Below are 6182 nucleotides of genomic sequence, written 5' to 3' on the forward strand. Positions count from 1 at the left end.
TTTTTTTTTTTTTTTTGTCTTCTTAGTAATTTTAAGCTCATGTGTTTTCATGTACGACACTTTTATATCTCTATCTTACTATTGGTTTTGGTTGTGGAGAAGTTACTGTTGGTGACAGGTCCAAACCGACTGTTATACTATGTGCAATGTCATATTTTTAGATCCTAAGGGGCCGGCCATGTCATTTTTTTATTGTGGGTATGTCAATATTCTTGTGTTCGAATGCTAATGGAGGAAGTTTCATTAACTTGTTAAAGTGACAAATACCAAAGAGTGAACTCGTGCTTGATCTGAAATTTCAATACTATTATTCAAAGGAAGTTAAATGTTTGAAAACCAAGTTTTGTTTGTGGTAAGGATAAAGGTTATAATGGCATTTCGATCGTAAACCTTAAAATGTGTAGCTTGTATTGCACAATTGCCATAGTCCTTAAACCGATATTTTCAACCCTTTAGCATTCACCTAAATATTCAGTTACAGAAACTAAACAATTTAATACATAAGATTTATCACAAATTGACGATTTGTCATTCACGCAAGACCGATTTAACTATCCAAATTTCAAAAGAATACAGATATCTGAAAGCTCAAGCTGCTCAACCTACACCTATTGTCCGTCCAACGTTTTAGTTTTTTTTTTTAAGGTTTGCTGAAATAAACAATTTAGCAAAAAAAAATATATATATATATATATATATATATATATATATATATATTAGGTTAATGGAATCTACTTTTTGAAATTTCTCAAACTGTTTTGTTTCTGTGAAAATAATATTTGAAAAATATATGAACTCAAAATGGTAACAAATACTATGATACTGCGTTTTGTAATGGTATTAAACATATAAGTATATAAAAGACTAATTTGATCCAAATTGAGCAGTTAATTGCTAAATTAGTTCATAAAATTTGAGATTTAGTTGGGTTAAATTCAAAAAAAAATACTCTTTTTTTGTTTTGTTAAGAAAAAAAAAATCTATACTACCCTTGATTAAAAATCTCAGCGATTTGGTTATTATTATTATTTTTTTTATAAAAGTCTGCCAAACAAGTAATGGCAGATTAATTTGTTAGTGGTAGATTTTTTGTCCATAGCAGATTTTTATTGACAGACTTATTTTGGATGGCAGATTTATTTGAAGAGTTTGACGACATATTTTTTTTACGACAGATTTATTTGAAGTGAGTAACGACAGATTTTTTTTGATCGACAGATTTTTAACGCGTCATACTTATTTATAAAGACATGACAGATTTTCATTATTTTAGACTAATTTTAAAAAATTTGTGGCAGATTTGTTTTTGACTGTTGTAACAGATTTATTTTTTTGCATCAAAAATCTGTCACATTGCGATAGATTTATAAATAGAAAAATAATTACTAGTTTGGCATTTAGTGGTAACAGATTTTTTTAAGGTTATGACTGATTTTTGGATTGAAGAAAAAATCTGTTGTTTAATAACAGATTTTCTAAAGTCTTTTTAAAATTGCTAAATTGACCTACCTGAAGACCATATGTTATGACAGATTTTTTTTATGTTATGACAGTTTTGTTTTTTCTACTATAAAAACTGCTGCTTGATAACAACTTATTATATATGAATATAATGATAAGATATTTTTTTTATGTTAATATAGTGACGACAGATTTGTTATATGTAATGATAAATTTATTTTTTTGGAGGTTAATGACAAATTGTCTTATATTAGTACGATAATGACAATTTTTTTTTGCAGGGTAATGACAGATTTATTAGTGTGTTTTGCGACAGATTTTCTTTACGTTTAAGCGACATATTTTTTTAGGAATTGACATATATGTCTGCAATACCATTAAATGCAATTTCTAAGGTTTACTACTTCATATTTTTTCTCTTTTTGATTCATCCCCTCTGTCAATTTAGTCATGCTTTCTTTCCATTTAGGGTTCATAATTGACTTCTTTATATTTTCCTTTTGGGTTATTTTTTTTTCATCACTTCCTTCTTCATTGGAAATTGTTTACCTTCACGTATTATAGTGCTACCATGTTACACAACAAAGAGAATATGAAGCATGTTATTCTTGTTTGTGGTTTTGTGGTAATTGGATCTTCAACAACAACAGATGGTTGTTTGTTGTAGATAGTGATAGAGGTTCACGAATTCTAGAAAGTAATGATCAAAACAGTTTTGATGATTGCATTGGAATGGTATACGAGGATTACAGACTGGATAACGGATTATTTGAGATTGTGTTGAGTTACAAGATTTCGAAGAGGTTATTGCAGAATTTACCGGCTGATACACCACCAGTTATTATAGGTAATTCTCATCAGTTTCACATTTTTCTGGGACAATTGAAAAGGGATACAGTTTGACTTTGTCTTGAAGTGTAGAAGAAAATACGGACTGATTCGAATAAAAAAGGTAAGAAACGAGGAAGAGATAAAAACGATTTGGTTGGAGAAGAGTATGTTGATTTGGCCAGCGAAGCAAAACATGAAGAGATCGATGATGATGATGATAGAGATTTGATTATTGTGATGATTCTGACTGAATAGATTCTGATGATGAGAATTTTACCCTGTATGAAATTCCAACAGAAGAAGAGGATCATAAATTGTCAATGAAGAAAATGAGTTCATCATTTTTTATTGAAGAAAATAAAGAACATGTTGATGTCGCAAAGGTAGACTTGTCTTCCGTGGATTTGGCTGTTGGGCAAATTTATAATATAAAGGAGCACCTAGAAACACGGTTGAAAATACTAATCTTGGTACAAAAGTTTGATAATTTTGTTTACAAATCGTCACTGAAACTGTTGATTGTCTAGTGTTGGGTTAAAGGATGCAAGTGGAGGGTAAGAGCTGCAACATTAAGTCACTATCCAAAGTTTCAGGTGCGTGTGTTTATTTCAGCACATACATGTTCAGTAACAGAGCGCTCTACATGTGCCCGACAAGCAGATCAACATATTCTAGGAGAGTTGTACAAAGATTTTGTTGGTGGAGTTGGTCCCAAGGTACTGGCAATGCATGTTGTTGAAGCGTTGAATAAACGTTTTCAAATCAAGGTAAAACTTTTCCTTTGTGTTTTTTTTAGCATTATACCATTTATTTTGTTTCACAATAATTTAAAATAATACTGGTGTTGATAAATAAATTATTAGAAGGCATATCGAAGCTAAGGCATGCTCACGAGTTGGTCAGGGGTAGTCCAGAGAGTGGTTATGAGCAGCTTCCTACATATTTGTATATGATAAAAAGGGCAAATCCCGGAACTTTTACACAATTTGAAGTTGATGAAGCTCAAAGATTTAAGTACTAGCATTTGTTGCAAGCATACAGGGATTTCCATTCTTGAGAACGTGATGAAAAAAAAAAACAGAACGTGATGCAAAAAAAAAAACAAAACATGATGCAAAAAATAATAATAATAATAACCATACTATACAACAACAATGTAACTTACAGGTGCTTTACTTGTTCTCTCATCATCTTCAATGGTGTGCGAAGTGGCATCATTTGGTATATCAGCGTCTTTTGCCTCTTTTCTTTCTTTCTCCACAGCTTTAATCCTCTCACTCATCTTCTCTTCTAACACAGTCATTTTTTTTTCCAACAAATGTTTCAAATTTGCTCTCCAAAGCATCCATTCGACTGTTGAGGGTGTTGCCCAAGTCATAAATAGTCTCGTTCATTTTTTCAATCGCCCTCCAAATATCAAAAGAAAATTTTCTTCTCATCTTTAGCATCCTGCAATAACTTCTTTGTTAATATCATAATAGAGAAGGAAAAAAATGGTAATCATGTTAATTGAAGGATAACGAAACCTTACCTCAATGTTGGTAACATTTTCTCCTTGTTCATATTTAGAATCACTCTCTGTCAATCTCTTTTTCTTAGTACTGGTTCTGCTGTCGTCATTCTCCTTATCAGCTTCAACACTTCTTTTCTTCCTTTTTGAACTTATACCAACTGTCTTGACACAACTCCAAGCATCTAGAGATAAACGGTTATGAATGAGATCTTTAATTAGCTCATCTAGGTGTGGATCTTTATTCTCATCTGCGTCAAACCATAGAGGATACATGTTATCCTCTGAAACATGAACCATATGCCTAACACGAACCTACAAGCCATGAATAAAGTTATTAGCGCTGGTAATAACTTTTAACTCACACAAATTATAACAACATGCAAAAGTATTTTAAATATATATATATATCACAAACTAGCATCACTACTAGCCTGTCTGTGCAACTCCTTCTCTTTTTTGATGAAGTTTGTGAAGTTGATACGTTTTCGAGATGATCGTCAATTAAGAAGTGGAACACCAGTCGTTTCTATCCTTCTAAACCTATAACTTTCTCCTATTCCAGTAACACTCTCGTACAGCCAAATCAACATAGCATGAACACACCCGTGTATGGTGTATGAATCTTTATCGTAGTTAACAATCTTAACAGAATTCACTAGACTACTAAAAGCCACCCGACCCCATGGATGTTTTTCAAAAGCGACTGGATCTAAAACTATTTTTGCGGTCGCCAACGGGATTCTAGATGTATGATGAATTCCATGTATGCATACTGACAATAGACATAACCTACCAACCATCAACTTCTTATCAACATGCCATGTTTTGCTAAAATCAATCACCTTTAGCAACTCACTCCAAATAGGACCATCAATAGTTGTTGGTATTTTCATTTCTTTCCAGAAATCATGGTGATCAACATCAAAGTTGTCTGAAGGGTCAAATGCATTACAATTTAAGCTTGTTATCTCCGCAAACTCATTTAAAGAAAATCTAATTGGCCTACCATCAATCAAAGACCAAACCTCATGAATATTGTTGATTCTCAGCTGATGTGTGAGTAGATAATGAACTCTCTGCGCAGCCCATGTGTATTCCAATTCAGCAAACTTTATAAACACTCCAAGAGATGATTCCTTCAGTTTATCCCACACGTCCACCCCTAATTCTTCTCTCAAAATCCTAATTTTGGACACAAAGCAATTGTGGTTCATACTCCTATGTTGGAGAGGTGATTTTCCTTCTTCATAAAGTAGAGGAGGATATTTGATGCTATTGTTCGAAGATGCCATTCCTAAATAAACAAACAAAAAAGCATCAAAAAAGAAAAGAAAAAGGTAACAAACAAGATGATAAATACTTGATTGAATAGGTATATCAAACATGTGTGAAAACTTTAAACTAATTCAATATAACAATCTGAATCTAAATTTTGATACCATCGATGAAACAAAATTGTAAGATACTTCTAATCCAAAAAAAAACAAATCTCTCACTCCTAATCATATCATGATCGGATCCTACATATTTGTACAAGTTTTTTTTTTTTACAAATCAAGCTACTGAGTTACGAAATTACGTTACTTGAGCTAATTTAATCCATAATATCACTGACCCAAATTCATAAAAAGGAAAAAATTTGCAACCCAGAAATAAAAAATCGAAACTTTAACTCATTATCTAAATTAGACAAAACCAAATTCAGGAACAAAGCAATCATATCATAATAGACAAAAAGCCTAACCGGATTTATGAAGAAACATCCACCAATGCTTTTGAAGATCCACCAATGCTATTGAAGAGCAAGACCCACTTAGGAGAAATCAACCACCACCGATATAAGCCACTACGACGGCGTCTGTATCTCGCTGAAACAAGGAACACCGGTCACCCCTAATCCTTATTCGCCGGTGGATGATGACGACAAATCAGATTTTTTCTTCTGGAATGTAAAAGCTTTTATTCGCCGGCAGAATAAACAAAGTTTGGATTTGTCAAAGAAAAAAAGAAACCAAATATCGGGTTTTTTTTTTTTTGCTGTTAAAAAGGATAAACTTTGTTTGATTTTAGTGATTTTATCAATTAATATTTATTTCCTATTTCATTTTCTTTTATTAAGTAACAAGATTGGACTTTTGGTAATTTAAACACATTATTGTATCATTCTAGTTATGTCCAATGAGAGGGAGTCAATTATGCAATTTTTCGAAAATTGAGTCAATCTGGTCTATTTTCACTAACTTTTATCGAGAGACATTTTCTCAAGATTTGTGGAAGTTAAAAGAGATTTTGTAGCGGTAAAACAAGATTTTGATAAAAGTTGGCACAAATTTTAATTAATGTATCATTGATGGCTATAGATTAATATCACCCTTTA

At 31.9% G+C, this 6182-nt stretch overlaps 1 protein-coding gene and 1 pseudogene across 1 annotated transcript in view; one reads left to right on the top strand and one right to left on the bottom strand.

Moving 5' to 3' along the window:
• LOC104788001 (eukaryotic translation initiation factor 5A-3) overlaps window positions 1-229 on the top strand; it is a gene marked incomplete in the record, with an annotated part of 1690 nt that extends 1461 nt beyond the window's left edge. The window contains 1 exon segment of the mRNA XM_010513666.2: window positions 2-229.
• On the bottom strand, window positions 3192-5068 carry LOC109132944 (annotated as a pseudogene).

The sequence above is a fragment of the Camelina sativa genome, chromosome 5 (genome assembly GCF_000633955.1).
Source record: "Camelina sativa cultivar DH55 chromosome 5, Cs, whole genome shotgun sequence".
In the NCBI taxonomy this organism is placed as follows: Eukaryota; Viridiplantae; Streptophyta; class Magnoliopsida; order Brassicales; family Brassicaceae; genus Camelina; species Camelina sativa.